The sequence below is a fragment of the Orycteropus afer genome, unplaced genomic scaffold, assembly GCF_000298275.1.
Source record: "Orycteropus afer afer isolate SDZICR_OR568_19922 unplaced genomic scaffold, OryAfe1.0 scaffold00325, whole genome shotgun sequence".
Classification (NCBI taxonomy): domain Eukaryota; kingdom Metazoa; phylum Chordata; class Mammalia; order Tubulidentata; family Orycteropodidae; genus Orycteropus; species Orycteropus afer.
The window spans coordinates 2423757-2440881 of record NW_006921912.1 but is presented as its reverse complement, the minus strand read 5'-3'; the positions used below and the strand labels follow the sequence as shown (position 1 = coordinate 2440881).

The following is a 17125-nucleotide window of genomic DNA, read 5'->3' as shown; positions in this document are numbered from 1 at the left end:
AAAAAAAAAAAAAACTACAGGGTAACCACAAACAATATTAATAAGCCTTCTAATCAAAATAAGAAAGAAGAAAATCAAAAGGACAAAATAAACAGCAACAGAAAAAGAAAAAGAAAATTTAATAACAAAATGCATTCAGCACAGAAAAATATAAGGAACAAAGAAACCATGACACCACACAAAACAAACAAACAGCAAAATGCCAACAGTAAATTCCTACCCATTGATACTTATACTGAATATAAATGGATTAAATGCACCAGTCAAGAGAAAGAGAGAGGCAGAATGGACAGGAAAACAGGACACATCAAGATGCTTCTGACAAGTGACTCACCTTAGACACAAAGATAAAAATAAATTAAAAATCAAAGGTCAGCAAAAATAAATCAAGCAAATGGCAACCAAGAAAGAGCAGGAGTAGCAATATTAATTTCTGATAAAATAGATTTCAAGGCAAAAACAAGTTTAATTGACAAAGAAGGGCATTATGTAATGATTAAAGAAAGGGTCAAACCAGCAAGAGGACACAACCATAACAAGTATCTATGCACCCAATGAAACAGCTCCAAAATAAATAAAGCAAATATTAACAGAATTGAAAAGACAATTAGACAACTCCACAATATTAGCAGGAAACTTTAATACATCACTTTCTATAAAGAACAAAACAGCTATAAAGAAACTCAACAAAGATACACAAGATATGAACAACACAATCAACCAACTTGGCCTCACAGACATATATAGAACATTCCACCCAACAAAAATTCAATAAACATGCTTTTCCAGTGCACTTGGATCATTCTCCAGAAAAGAACATATGGTAGACCACAAAGCAAACCTCAATAAATTTTAAAATATCAAAATAATATTTTAAATATTTTAAATTTTAAAATATCAAAATAATACAAAGCTTCTTCTTGGCTCACAATGCTATAAAATAAGAACTCAATAATAGGAAGATGGAGGGGGAACATATGCTGTTGTTGTTTGTTAAGTGCCATTGAGTCGTTTCCGACTCATAGCGACCCCATGCACAGCAGAACGAAACACTGCCCGATCCCGCGCCAGCCCCACAATCCCTGCTATACTTGAGCCCATCATTGCAGCCACCATGTCAATCCATCTGACCGGGGCAAAATATATGGAAAGTAAATAACATCCTGTTTAAAAATTACTAGGTAATAGATGACATAAATTTTTAAAAAATTCCTAGAATCAAACTGGAATAAAAATACAACATATCAAAACATTTGAGAGACAGCAAAAGCAGTGCTCAGAGGTCAATTTATAGCAATATATGCACACATCAAAAAAAGAAGGTTAAAAACAACATCAACACCTTAACCCAACATTTAGATAAAGAACAGCAAAGAAAGCCTGTAGTCTCCTGAAGAAAGGAAATAATAAAGATTAGAGCAGAAATGAAATAGAAAAACAATAGAAAGAATCAAAAAGACTAACAAAATTGTCAAATCACTAGCAAATTTAACTAAAGAAAGAAGATGCAAATTAACACAAATATGAAATGAAATGGGCAACATCACAATAGAACCAACAAAAATAAAATGGATAATAACAGAATACTATGAGAAACTATACTCCAACAAATTTGATAACCTAGAAGAAATGGACAAATTTCTAGAAACACATGACCTACCTTAACAAACACTGACTGAAGTAGAAAATTAAGCTCCAGTGGCATAGTGCCTAAGGCATTTGACTGTTAACCAGAAGGTTGGAGGTTCAAACCCACCAGCCACTCCTCAGAATGAACACTGGGCAATCTACTTCCACAGAGATAACACCTTGGAAACCTAAGGGGGGTCACTATGAGTCAGAATCGACTCAACAGCAGTGAGTTGGTTTTGAGGGTTTTTTTGTTTGTTTTGTTTTGTTTTTTAATTATTGCAAAAGAAGGACTCAAATAGGTCATTAAAAAAAAACTCCCAACAAATAAAAAAAAAGTCTTGCCCCAGATAGCTTCACTGGAGAATTCTACCAAACATTCACAGAAGAGCTGACATAAATCCTACTCAAACTATTCCAATGCACAGAAAAGGGTGGAATACTCCCAAATTCAATTATGAAGCAAACATAACCGTGATACTAAAGCCAGGTAAAGATATCACTAAAGAAGAAAATTAGTGACCGATACCCCTCATGAACACAGATGAAAAAATCCTCAACAAAATCCTAGCTAACTGAATCCAACACCATATTGAAAAAATAATGCATCGTTAACAAATAGGATTCATACCAGGTATGCAAAGATAGCTCAACATTACAAAAACAATTAACACATCCCCTACATAAATAAAACAAAGGAAAGAACCAGATGATCATACTAATCAATGCAGAAAAAGCATTTGATAAAATCTAACACTCATTCCTGATAAAAACTCTCAGCAAAATATGAAAGGAAGGGAAATTCTTCAACATAATTAAGGGCATATAAACAAAACCAAAGGACAATATTACTCTCAATGGAGAGAGAATCAAAGCATTTCCCTTGCAAAGGAGAATCAGACAAGCATGCCTTCTATCACCACTCCTATTCAATATTGTATTGGATGTCCTAGCCAGGGCAATAAGCCATGAAAGAGATATAAAAGGCATCTAAGTTAGTAAGGAAGAAGTAAAACTACCCCAATTTGCAGATGACATGATCCTATATATAGAAATTCCAGAGACTCAGCAAAAAACTAATTGAAAGATTCAACCAAGCAGCAGGGTACAAAATCAATATGTAAAAAAATGAGTCAGACTCCTCTACACCAACAAAGAGAACTCTGAAAAGGAAATAAGGAAAATGATACCATTTACAATAGCTACCAAAAAAATAAAATACTTAAGCATAAATCTAACCTGATATAAAATACTTAAATACAGAAAACTGCAATACACTACTACAAGAAACCAAAAGAGATCTATATTAATGGAAGAGTATACTATGCTTATGGGTAGGAAGACAAAATATTGTGAAAATGTCAATCATTAACCAAAAGCAATCTATAGATAAAAAGGAAAGAAAACAAGGATAAGCAAAGCACTACTAAAGAAGAATAACAAAGCAGGTGGCCTCACACTTCCTGATCTCAAAACTTACTATTCTGCCATGGTAGTCAAAATAGCCTGATGGTGGTACAATGACAGACCCATAGACCAATGGAACAGAATTGAGAACCCAGAAGTAAATCACACATCCATGGACAGTTGATCTTTTGACAAAGAGCCAAAATCCATTAAATGAGGAAGACACAGTCTCTTTTACAAATTGTGCTGGCAAAACTGGTTATCCATTTACAGTAAAATTAAACAAGATCCTTACCTCATACCACACACAAAAACTAACTCAAGATGGATCAAAGACCTATATGTGAAACTCAAAATTATAAAGATCATCAAAGAATAATAGGAGCAAATTTAGGGGCCTTAATTTATGTTATAAATAGACTATCAAACATAACCAAAAAAGCACAAACAGTAGAAGATAAACTGGATGACCAGGAACTCCTAAAAACTAAATACTTAAGCACATCAAAAGACTTCTCCAAAAGAGAACCTACAGACTGGGGAAAAAATATTTGGCAATGGCATTACTGGACAAGGGATTGATCTGTAAGATTTACAGGAAACTTCAACACCTCAACAGCTAAAGGATAAGTAATACAACTGAAAAATGAGCAGAGGACATGAACAACCATGTCACCAAAGAAGACATTCAGGCAGCCAAGAAACACATGAAAAAATGATCATGATCTTTAGCATCAGAGAGAGATGCAAATCAAAACAACAATGAAATATCATCTCACCCCAGCAATAATAGTAAAATTCAGTAAGACAGACAACAGCAAATGCTGGTGAGGATATGGAGAGATTTTAATTCTCATACATTGCTGGTGGAACTGTAAAATGGTACAACTACTGTGGAAAATTGAATGGCATTTCCTTAAATAGTTGGAAACAGAAATACCATGTGACTCACCAATATCACTACTAGGTATATATCCCAGAGAAATCAGAGCTGGGGACAGAGACATATGAACAATGATGTTCTTCACAGCACTATTCACAATAGCAAAGATGGAAACAACCTAAGTGTCCATCAGTGGATGAATGGATAAACAAATTGTGGTACACATACACACTGGAATATTATACAACATTAAAGAATAACAAAGAATCCACAAAACACCTCATAACATGGATGAACCTGGAGGACATTTTGTTGAGTGAAATAAGTCAATCACAAAAAGGCAAATAATGCATAAGTCCACTACTATAAAAAGTCAAGGTTTACACACGGAAAGAAACATTCTTTGATAGTTACAAGAAACATTCAGGGATGGGTACAGGAAATCACTAACTAGATAATAAAAACCAAAAAACAGACAAGTGTTAATTTGGGTGAAGGGAAAGACAATACACAACAAAGGGATGATCAGTACAATATCACTAAGGCAAAGGAAGACACAGAAAGGTGCATAAGAGTTACAGACAATAAAAGTAAATACTCACCTCAACAACAAAAAGACAAATAATCCAATTAAAAAATGGACAGAAAACATGAATATACACTTCACAAAAGGGGTTATTCAGGCGGCCAACAAACGTATGAAGAAAGGCTCATGATCATTAGCCATTAGAGATGCAAATCAAAACAACAATGAGATACCATCTTGCCCCAGCACTACTTTGGCAAGTAGTTACTGGGATCTTAAAAGCCCCAGTACTAATAGAAAAGTTCAACAAGACAGAAAATAACAAATGCTGGCAAGAATCCAGAGAGATTGGAACTGTCATATATTCCATATATACAACCATTGTGGAAAGCAGTATGGTGATTCCTTAAAAAGTTGGAATCAGAAATACCATTTGACCCAGCCATTCCATTATTAGGTATATATCCTAAAGAAATAAGAGCCAGGACAAGAACAGATATATGCACACCCATGTTCATCACACCACTATTTACAACAGCCAAAAGATAAAAACAATCTAGGTGTCCATCAACAGAACAGATAACCAAACTACAGTACATATACACAATGGAATACTACGCAACCCAAAAGAATAATAGAATCTGCAAAACACTGCATAACATGGATAAATTTGGAAGACACTATGCTGAGTGAAATAAGTCAATCATAGAATGACAAATATTGTATTAGTCCGTTATTGTAAAAAGTCAAGGAAAGGTTTATATATGGAAGGAAATTTTCTTTGTTGGTTATCAGGGATGAGAGGGAAGGGAAGGGAACACTGTTAGATATGTAGAGACAAGTATTGATTTGGGTGAAGAGAAGGGCAATGTACCAAATGTGAGTGATCAATATGGTGGCACTAAGAGGAAGAGGAAGACATACAGAGGCACATGGGAGGTACAGACAACAAAGATGAACCCTCTTCTCCACATACAGTACTGTTTTGTCAGTAAAGGCAAACATGGATATATGGGTGGATCGATGGGTGGACAGCCTGAACTACCAGGTATGTCTATGCAGGGGGGAATGTGGCCAAGACCATGTATACGGTTGGTAGACAATGGTCCTATAAGTGTATTGGTATGTTCTGTAAGAATTCCTAGGTATATAGTAGAGCTGACAAGGGACAAGGTTGTAGTCACTTCTTGGGCACAGCCAGCTACCCAGAGGGAGCGAGTAGTTGGACCTGTGGGCTCAGGACCATGGTCGCAGAGGACATCAAGCTCAATTGGCAGAACATACTACACAAAACATTGTTCCACATCCTACTTTGGCAAGTAGTTACTGGGATCTTAAAAGCTTGCAAGTGGCCATCTACGTACAATGATGGGGCTCTTCTCATCCAGAACAAAGAAGAATGAAGAAAACCAAAGATTCACGGAAACAATTAGTCCAAGTGACTGGTACACTATGCAATCATCAGCCTATATGACTATGAGACCAGAAGAACTAGATAGTGCCCAGCTACCACTGTCAATCACTTGGAAGGGGATCTATGTAAGAGATCCTGGATAGAGTGGGAGAACAATGTGGAACAAAACTCAAAATCATTTGGAAAAAAAAAAAAAGAGACCAGGTTTCTAGTCTGATAGAGCCTTGTAGAACCACTGAGACTATGGCCCCTAGCTGCCCTTCAGGTCTGGAATTGAACCCACTCTTTGTCTTCTAGCCAAACAAAAGACAGGCATATGAGTTGAACATTTACCTGAGGTAGATACACTCCTTGGAGAGAATAATCATGGGAGAATAGAAGGGCTGTGTACGCACAGGGAGATAGCTCTGAGGGCAGGAATACATGGAGGGAAGGACACAGAGAAGAGGTAACTATCGGGAGGAAGCAGGAGAGGAGCTGTTACATTGTGGTAAATTGTAGTCAATGTCATGAGACAAAGTGAGCTGTTGTATGGAAAGTGAATTTGCTCTGTTAACTTTCACCCAAATCACAATTAAAAACAAAAAAAATGTAAAAAGCAGATTGCACAGAAGAAAAAAATCATCAATACATCACCCATTTATAAATCAGAATATTGTCAAAAAAAAAAACAAACAAGTTTAACTTAACTAGGAAAAACGTATCTGCCTTCACCATTATGCACTTTTAAGAAATTATATATTATATATATATGGGATCAAATTGGCAACAGCAACTTGAAAGACTAGAAAGGAATCTTAAGGGGCAGTGAGTTTATGTTAATGGGGGAGGAACAACTCAGAAAAGGAAGGTTAGAATGGTTGCACAACTCAAAAAATGTAACCAATGTCACTGAATCATACATACAGAAACTGTTGAATTGGTGTGTTTTTCTGTGTATATTCTCAACAACAACAATTTAAAAAAAAGGCAATACTATTACATAGGAAGAAAAGACGGGCAGAGCTGTGGGATCCTGGTAAGGGGAGGGAGACGACAGGCCCCACTTCAAGAGGCAGGAAGTAGGGGGGCGGGGAAAGCAGAGGACAACAGAGATGAGGGATCCAGGTAAGGGGAGGGCAAAGAGGTTTGGACAGCTAAGGGAGACAAAACTGTCTGTCAGTTTGTCCTACTGTGGTGCCTTGTATGTTGTTGTGAGGCTTGAGGCTGTGCCACTGGTATTTCAAATGTCAGTAGGGTTGCACGTGGTGCACGGGTTTCAGCACAGCTGACAGACTGAGACAGACTAGGAAGAAGGAAGGGATCATTCACTTCTCAAAGAACTGGCCAGGGAAAACCATATGAATAGCAGAGAAACACTGTGATATATCATAGTAATACATCACTAGGCGACTTTATTAATAGCCTGGAAACATTGTCTGAGGCAGCGCAGGGAGACAAGCCCCTTAGGCTGGAAGTCACTCAAAATACAATTGGGAAAGAGCTGCCTCCTCAGAGTAGAACCAAACTAAAGATGGGGATAAAGTAAAGCTTGCAGGATCTCCATTTGCTGACACAGCATGACTCAAACTGAGGAGAAACAGCTGCAAACATCCATTAATATTTGGAACATGGAACACACAAAGTATGAATCTAGGAAAATTGAAAGTTGTCAAAAATGAAATGGAACACATAAAGATTGATATCCTAGGCATTAGTGAGCTGAAATGGACCAGTTTAGGCAATTTTGAATTAGAAAACCATATGATCTACTATGCCGGGAATGACAATTTGAAGAGAAATGGCGTGGCATTCATCATCACAAAGGATGTCTCAAGATCTGTCCTGAAGTACAATGCTGTCAATGATAAAATAATATCCATATGCCTACAAGGAAAGCCAGTTAATACTACTATTATTCAAATTTACGCACCAACTACTAAAGCCAAAACTGAGGAAATTGAAGATTTTTATCAACTTCTGCAGTCTGAAATTGATTGAACATGAAATCAAGATGTGTTAATTATCACTGGTGACTGAAATGCAAAAGTTGGAAACAAAGAAGAATCACTGGTAGTTGGAAAATTTGGTCTTCGTGACAGAAATAATGCTGGAGACCGCATAATAGAATTTTGCAAGAACAATGACTTATTCATTGCAAATATCTTTTTTCAACAACACAAACAGCACCAACACATGTGGACTTCACCAGATGGAGTACATAGAAATCAGATTGACTACATCTGTGGCAAAGGTAATGGAGAAGCTCAATATCTTCAGCCAAAACAAGGCCAGGAGCTGATTGTGGAACAGACCATCAATTGCTTATATGCAAGTTCAGCTTGAAGTTGAAGACAATTAAAATAAGTCCACAAGAGCCAAAATGTAACCTTGAATATATCCTTCCTGAATTTAGAGACCATCTAAAAAATAGATTTGATGCATTGAACACCAATGACCAAAAATCAGATGAATTATGGGATGACATCAAGAACATCATCCATGACGAAAGCAAGAAGTCATTAAAAAGATGAGAAAGGAAGAAAAGACCAAAATGGATGCCAGAAGAGACTCTGAAATTTGCCCTTTGAAAGGAGAGTAGCTAAACCAAATGGAAGAACCGACAAGATGAAAAAGCTGAACAGATTTCAAAGGGCAGCTCGAGCAGACAAAGCCAATTACTATAATGAGATGTGGAAAGACCTGGAGTTAGAAAACCAAAAGGGAAGAACACACTCAGCATTTCTCAAGCTGAAAGAACTGAGGTAAAAATTCAAGCCTTGAGTTGCAATACTGAAAGATTCCATGGGCAAAATATTGAATGATGCAGGAAGCATCAAAAGAAGATGGAAGGAATACACAGAGTCACTGTACCAAAAAGAACTGGTAGATCTTCTTCCATTTCAGGGGGTGGCACATGATCAAGAACCAATGGTACTGAAGGAAGAAGTCAAAGCTGCACTGCAAGAAGTGGCAAAAAACAAGGCTCCAGGAATTGATGGATGTTTCAACAAATGGATGACCCACTGGAGGCACTCACTGAGCTCTGCCAAGAGATTTGGAAGACAGCTACCTGGCCAACTGACTGGAAAAGATCCATATCTGTACCCATTCCAAAGAAAGGTGATCCCACAGAATGTGGAAATTATTGAACAATATCATTAATATCGCACACAAGTAAAATTTTCTGAAGATAATTCAAAAATGGTTGCAGCAATATATTGACAGAGAACTTCCAGAAATGCAAGCTGGATTCAGAAGGGGCACGGAATGAGGGATATATTGCTGATGTCAAAAGGATCTTGGCTCAAAGCAAAGAATACCAGAAAGATGTTTACTTGTGTTTTATTGACTACACAAAATCATTTCATAGTGTGGATCATAACAAATTATGGGTAACATTGAGAAGAATGGGAATTCCAGAATACTTAATTGTACTCATGAGGAACCTGTACATAGACCAGAAGGCTGTCATTCTAACAGAACAAGGGAACATTGCATGGTTTAAAATCAAGAAGGGAGTGTGTCAGGGTTGTATCCTTTCACCACACTTATTCTATCTGTACACTAAGCAAATAATTGGGAGAAGCTGGACTATAACAAGAAGAACTTGGCATCAGGATTGGAGGAAGAATCATTAACAACTTGCGATAGATCCAGTGACGACACAACTTTGCTTGCCGAAAGTGAGGATGACTTGAAGCACTTCCTGCTGAAGATTACAGACTACAGTCTGCAGTATGGATTACATCTCAATATAAAGAAAACAAAAATCCTCACAACTGGACCTATAAGCAGCATCATGATAAATGGAGAAAAGAGTGAAGTTATCAGAGCCTTCACATTGCTTGGTTCTACAATCAACACCAATGGAAAGAGCAGTCAGGACATCAGACGACGTTTAGCACTGGGCAAATTGGCTGCAAAGGACCTCTTTCAAGTGCTGCAGAGCAAAAATGTCTCCTTAAGGTCTAAGGTCCACCTGACACAAGCCATGATATTTTCAATCGCCTCATATGCATGTGAGAGCTGGACAATGAATAAGGAAGACCAAAGAAAAGTTGATGCTTTTGAGTTGTGGTGCTGGTGAAGAATGCTGAAAGTGCCATGGAATGCTAAACAATCTAACAAATCTGTCCTGGAGGAAGTTCAGCCAGAATGCTCCTTGGAGACAAGAATAGCCAGACTTCATCCCACTTACTTTGGTCATGTTGTCAGAAGGGACCATTCCCTGGAGAAGGATGTCATGGTTGGTAAAGTGGAGGGTTGACGAAAGAAGAGAAGGCCCTCAACAAGATGGATTGACACAGTGGGTACAGCGATGGGATCAAGCATAGCAAAGATCACAGAGATGACGCAGGACCAGGCGGTATTTCATTCTGCTATGCACAGGGTCACTATGAGTCAGAGATGACTCGATGCCACCTAACAACAACAACATTACATAGACAATCATGTAATATCAATAATAACAAATGAAAAAGGATATATAGAGAGACGGCCAAGCTGAGTAGGTATAAGTAAGCAAATGGGACTACAACCATAACCATACAGGCTTGGCAGAGGATATTTCTATATATGTATTTATATAGGCTGTAGATATATCCATGTATATAGTAGCACAACCAGGGAGCAAAGTTATGAAAGCTTCTTAGCCATAATCAAACACCTTGAGGTAATAAGTCATTGAGCTTGGGAGCTGAGTAACAGTCTCAGGGGAGAGCTAACTCAACTGGCCTAACATAGTTCACAAAGTTTTAGTTTTTAGTTTACAAAGACAACGTTCTACATCCTACTGTGGTAAGCCATGACTAGGGTCTTGAAAGCTAGCAAGCAGCCATCTAAGGTACAACTACTGGTCTCTGCATCTGAAGCAAAGAAGAGTGAAGAAAACCAAAGACACAAGAAAACAATCAGTGCAAAAGACTAATGGGCCTCTTTGAACCTGAGACCAAAATAATTAGATGGTGGCCAGCTTTTACTACTAACCCCTCTGAAATGGATCACAAAAAGGACACCCTGGGTAGAATGGGAGAAAAATATATAATAAAACTCAAATCATAAAAAAGACAAGGCTTACTGGTCTAAAAGAGACTGGTGAAACCCTTGAGACTATGGCCCTTAGTCACCCTTCAAGCCTGGAACTGAACTTACCCCCATGGCTCAAGTTTCATCCAAGTAACAGACAGGCCTATGAGGTCAATAATAATGCTACAGGGGTAAAATTGGTCTTAAAACAATTGGCCACATGAGATCAAAAGAGTAGCTTTTGCTCAGTGATAAAGCTAGGAAGGCAGGAAGGGATAGGAAAGAAGGACAAACAGAAACTAGGAAACACAGAAAGGAAGTGGGAAGAGTGCTGTTACATTGTGGTGATTGCAATCAATGTCATAAAACAAAATGTATACAAGTTTTTAAATGGAAAAACAATCTATTCTGTAAATTTTTACTCAAATCACAATGTTGTTGTTAAGTGCTATTGGGTCAGTTCCAATTCAAGGGACCCTATATACAACAGAACAAAACACTGTCTGATCTTGCACCATCCTCACAATCATTACTACACTTGAGCTCATTATTGCAGCCAATGGGTCAATCTACCTAATTGAAGGTCTTCCCCTTTTTCACTGACTCTCTACTTTACCAAGCATGATATCCTTCTCCAGGGACTGGTCCCTTCTGACAACATGACCAAAGTACCAAAGACACTCTGACCATTCTCACTTCTAAGGAGCATTCTGAGTGTAATTCCTCCGAGACAGATTTGTTTATTCTTCTAGAAGTCCATGGTGTAGTCAATATCCTTCACCAACACCACAACTCAAATGCACCAATTTTTCTGTAGTTTTTCTTATTCACTGTCTAGCTGTCACATGCATATGAGGCTATTGAAAATACCACAGCTTTGGTCAGACACACTGTAGTCTTCAAAGTGACATCTTTGCTCTTCAACACTTTAAAGAGGTCTTTTGCAGAGTATCTGCCCAATGCAATACATCATTTGATTTCTTGACTGCTGCTTCCATGAGTGTTGATTGTGGATCCAAGGAAAACTAAATCCTTGACAAGTTCAATCTTTTCTCCATTTATCACGATATGCTGATTGGTCCTGTTGTGAGGATTTTTGTTTTCTTTATATTGGGGTTTAATCCATACTGAAGGCTGTAGTCTTTGATCTTCATCAGTAAATACTTCAAGACTTCATTTTCAGCAAGCAATGTTGTGTTATCTGCGTATCACAGGTTGTTAAGGAGTCCTCTTCCAACAATGATGCTGCATTCTAATTCATGAAGCTCAGCTTCTTGGATTATTTGCTCAGCATACAAATTGAGTAAGTATGGTGAATGGGTGACGCACACATTCCCCAATTTTACACCATGCAGTATCCTCTTGCTCTGTTCAAATGACTGCCTCTTGGTCTATATACAAGTTCCTCATAAGCACAATTAAGTGTTCTGGAATTTCCTTTATTTGCAATGTTATCCACAAATCACAATAAAAAGTTTAAAAAAGAAGTAGTGGGAGGCATATAAATTAAGCTCTATGTGAAGAAGATATTTAGATTTGCCCAATAAATTATTTTCTTAGAGGTATTTATAAGACTTAAAGTTTTTAGACACAATTAGGGAGATGAAAAGCCTTACCCAAGACCCTACTTCAGAAATTCATAAAATATTCCTTAGGAATCACCCCCCCCACCATCTTCCTACCTCCTATTCACTCACCCTACCACCACTGCCAACATCTACTCAGAAAGTTACAGAAAACACCTTCAAAATGGTAAAATAATGCCTAGAAGAACCAAATTACACGAACAAAGTAAATATTCTTGGCATAATGCCAAAAAATACATCAACAGATATTTGTACCTATCTGTTCAATGTGAAGTAAAAGGGGATGAATGGTAAGAACTAGAAATGGAGCATCCTAAGGTTATTATAGGCGCTTTGGTGGCATAATGCCTAAGGCATTTGACTGCTAACCAGAAGGCTGGTGTTTCAAGACCATCAGCCACTCCTTGAAAGGAAGACTGGACAATATATTTCCATAGAGATAACACCTCAGAAACCCAAGGAGAGGTTGTTGTTATGAGTCAGAATCAACTTTACAGCAGTGAGTTGGACTTTTTGGTAAGGTCATTACTCCCAACTCAAAAGAAACTGGTATTAACAGGTATTATAAAAAACTTACAACAGTTATTAACTGCCTACTGTGTGCTAGACACTATGCTAAGTTCTTTCTAATCAGCAAGATCTAAGCAGAAGTATAAGATGTCTAGATGCTTGATAAAAGACTAGCAAAGGCTCAAACCATAAAGGATTGCTCAGAATGCTGGAGGAAATCTCCAAAAACTTCCAATGTGTCTGTGAAAGGGTGTATGTTTGTTCCTCTTAAAAGCATACCCAACTGAGTTTGCTACTCTCATCCCTAAGAGGTCAATTAAGCCTTAGGAACAAATGTTAGCTATTGTTTTATACCACCAATAGCCAGACATCTACATATTAAATGTACAATTCACCTAAAGCAGAAAAATCACTGTTTTGGAAACAGTGGGCAGCTAGTACAGATTGTGTGGCACAGGTGTGATGTGCTCCGTATGGCTCACACTTCTGAGCATGCAGACACTCCAATCTGTCCCAAACACAATCTTGCCAAGGTCTTTCCAGGCTTCCTACACTGGCGTATCTTACAAGCGTTCTGTCCTTCTGCCACCAACGTTACTCACTTGTGATGATGAGGTCAACCCCCAGAAAACCTAGCACAGGACTACTTCTTAGCCTTCTATATAATCTATTTCTAGTTCTGCTATTAATTCAGTATTTACACTTAGCACCAATCCAAGGGCAACATGCTGGTGAAGAAAACAACCTTCATCAAAGCTTCTGGAAAGTTTTGCTGCCTGTACTGGGTTGAACACTGTCTCCCTAAAAGTCACATCTACCCAAAACCTGTGGGTATGACCTTATTTGGAAATAGAGTCATTGCAGATGCACTCCAGGTAAGAAGAAGTCACACTGGATCAGAGTGGGTCTTAATCAAATGACTAGTGTCCTTTTAAGAAGAGGGGAATTTGGACACAATCACACACAGATGGAAGATGGCCACATGATGATGGAGGCAGAGACTAGAGTTATGCTGCCATAAACCAAGGAATGCCAAGAATTGCCAGCAACCACTAGAAACTAGAAGAGGCAAGGAAGGAGCATGGCTCCACTGATACCTTGATTTCAGATTTCTAGCCTCCAGAACTGAGAATAAATTTCTGTTGTATTAAGTCCCCCACTTTGTGGTAATTGATTATAGCAGCCCTAGAAAACTAATATATTGGCCAGCAATAAAAAGACAATAAACCCACTGCCGTGGAGTCGGATCCAACTCATAGTGACCCCTCCTTGGGTTTCCGAGGCGGTATCTATGGAAGTAGATTGCCCAACCTTTCTCCCAAGGAACATTTGGCCAAAAAAAAACACAGCAATATCATAACATAGCCAGAGGATGAGCTCTGCCTAGGGCCTAAAGAGTCTGAAGAGAACTTGGCATCAAGACTCAAGTCTATTTTCAAGAATTGCCCTCCCAGAAAAATCTCCTTTCAACTTCCTCAAAAATTTAGAGAACTTCCTTCTGTGATAATCCTCAAATTCTTTTCATTTCTAGCTTTTTTCCTCTCCCATATGATAAAAGGAAAGCAAATTCTGACCCAACAATGCATGTTAAATGAAGTGCCAAACAGGCAGGGGAAATCTGATCCACCACAGAGAAGTAAGTAACTGTCAAATTAACTCAGAAACAATCACTTTAAGACAATGAGAGTTTACTCCTATATAAATCTGTACAAAGGAAAGCAAGCCCTTTGAGGACTGTTTCTCAGACCAAAGACAAGGGTGGAATGATAAAGGCATAAGCCACTGCAATTAATAAGAAGAAGTGATTAGTCCTTGGCTTGATAGGTCAGGACTGGTTTTTGAAGTGGAGCTCATCACAGGCTGATGAAGTCCATTTGTACCACTGACCACAAAGAGTTACAAGTTTACCACCCACTAGTCTGTCTGGGCCGACTCGACGGCACATAACAACAACAACAACAACAACAGTCTTCTATTCAGGAGCTCTGGTAGCATAGTGGCTAAGACACTTGCCTGCTAACCAGACAGCTGGCGGTTCAAACCCACCAGCCACTCCTCGGAAGGAAGGTTGGGCAATCCTACTTCCGTAGTGATACTGCCTCGGAAACCCAAGGAGGGGTCGCTATGAGTCGGGGCCGACTCGACGGCACATAACAACAACAACAGTCTTCTATTCGGGTCCAACTAGATGGCACATAACAACAAACAAAAGTCTTCTATTGATCCTGATAGGTTTTCTGAGCAACCGTTGTTTTGGTTCCTTTCAGGCCCTAATTAGAGTCCCAGGATGGCACAAATGGTTAAGTGCTGGACTATTAACCAAAAGGTTGGTGGCTCCAACTCACCCAGAGGTGCCTTGGAAGTAAGGCCTGGAGATCTACTTTCAAAAGTTCATAACCTCGAAAACCCTATGGACCAGTTCTACTCTGCAACATATAGGGTAGCCATGAGTTGGAAACAACTCAAGGGCAACCAACAATAATAGGCCCTAATCACATGCTATCTTTTACCAATCCAGGTCCATGTTTCTGTAAATTCTCATTTTCATCATAGTGACATCTCTGCTCTTTCACATTCCTTCTTCTACCATCAAAGAAGATTCATTTCCTCCTCTCATTATAAATCCACAGGGAATATGTACTGTGTATCAGACACTCCATCAGGTAAACAGCAGAACATAAACCCAGCCCTGGATTAAACTGACAAAAGAACTTCACAAATTGACTAGGACTCTGTTTTTGTGTCTAATAACATATCTGTGGCCTATTTCTTACTTTTCCTCTTTATAGTCCAGCCAAGGGCATGAGTAAGGAATTCTTTACCTCCATTTTCTCTCCATCTCTTCAACCAACTCCCACCTCAAATGGAATAAAAAATTACAGGGAAAAAAAATTAATCTGTCTAGAGACACAATTAGTCATAAAGTATGTTCTTACTTTTTCTTTTTGCTATTCATATCAGATGTTAGTTATTTTTCAGGTTATTATGCCAAATTTTCCAGTGCCAAGAAGATAAAAAAGGAAAATTCTCCATGACCTTTCCCTTCCCAATAAGAGGAAAAGCTTAAGAGCTGGAAGAAGAAGCACTATTCACTTCTTCCCCCAAAGAACCCTGTAACTGGTTCAGTGGCTTGTGGAAGGGGCTTGGAGGTAAAGAAGCCTTACTACTGCCCAAACTGCTGCTTACCAACCTGCACTTATTCTATAACATAAAGTTCATTTCCACCATCATCAAATATGAATGCAAAAAATAAAAGTTTAAATTATTTTTGTCCATAAAGCCACTCATGCAAGTTACTTAAAGTATAACATGCTATGGCAGAATACTCTAGACCTCCAGTAAGTTATACTCTTGTATAATCCCAGAGTCCCTGGGTGCTGCAAACAGTTAACACCCTTGGCTGCTAACCAAAAGGTTGGAAGTTCAAGTCCACCCAGAGGCCTGGTGAGCTACTTCTGAAAAATCAGCCATTGAAAACTCCATAGAGCACAGCTCTACTCTGATACATATGGGGCCACTATGAGTCAGAATTGACTCAAAAGCAAATGGCTTGGTTTTGGTTGGTTGTATAACCCCTTCCCCTTGAGTGCAGGTAGAACCTGTAACTTGTATCTAACCAACAGAAAATGGCAAAGGGGATGGGTGTTACTCTTGTGATTAGGTTACATAATATGGGAAAGGTTAAGGAACTTGGCAGATGTGATTAAAGTCCCTAATCAGCTGACTTTAAGTTATTCAAAAGGGACACTATACTAGGCCCAATCTACTAAAGTTAGCCCCTTAAAAGAGGGTCTGAAGGTTATAAAGCAGCCAAGACACTGCCATAGGAAATGAATTCTGCCAGCAACCTAAGGGAGGTTAGAAGCAGATCCTTCCCTACTTGAGCCTCCAGAAGAAAACACAGCCAACAAACACATTGATTCCAGCCTTGTGAGACCCTAAGCAGAGAACCCAGCTAAGCCATGATGACTTCAGACCTAGGGTAACGATGAGATAGTAAACGTGTTGTTTTAGACTACTGAGTTTATGATAATTTCTTTTTTTTTTTTTTTTTTAATTGTGCTTTGGGTGAAGATTTACAGAGCAAATTCACTTTCCATACAGCAGTTAACATATTCTTTGTCTCATGTCATTGACCACAGTTTACCACAATGCAACAGCTC

At 38.5% G+C, this 17125-nt stretch overlaps 1 protein-coding gene across 1 annotated transcript in view; it reads right to left on the bottom strand.

Moving 5' to 3' along the window:
* SIAE (sialic acid acetylesterase) overlaps positions 1 to 17125 on the bottom strand; it is a 76332-nt gene that overhangs the window by 49393 nt on the left and 9814 nt on the right. The gene's annotated exons all lie outside the window — the stretch shown is intronic.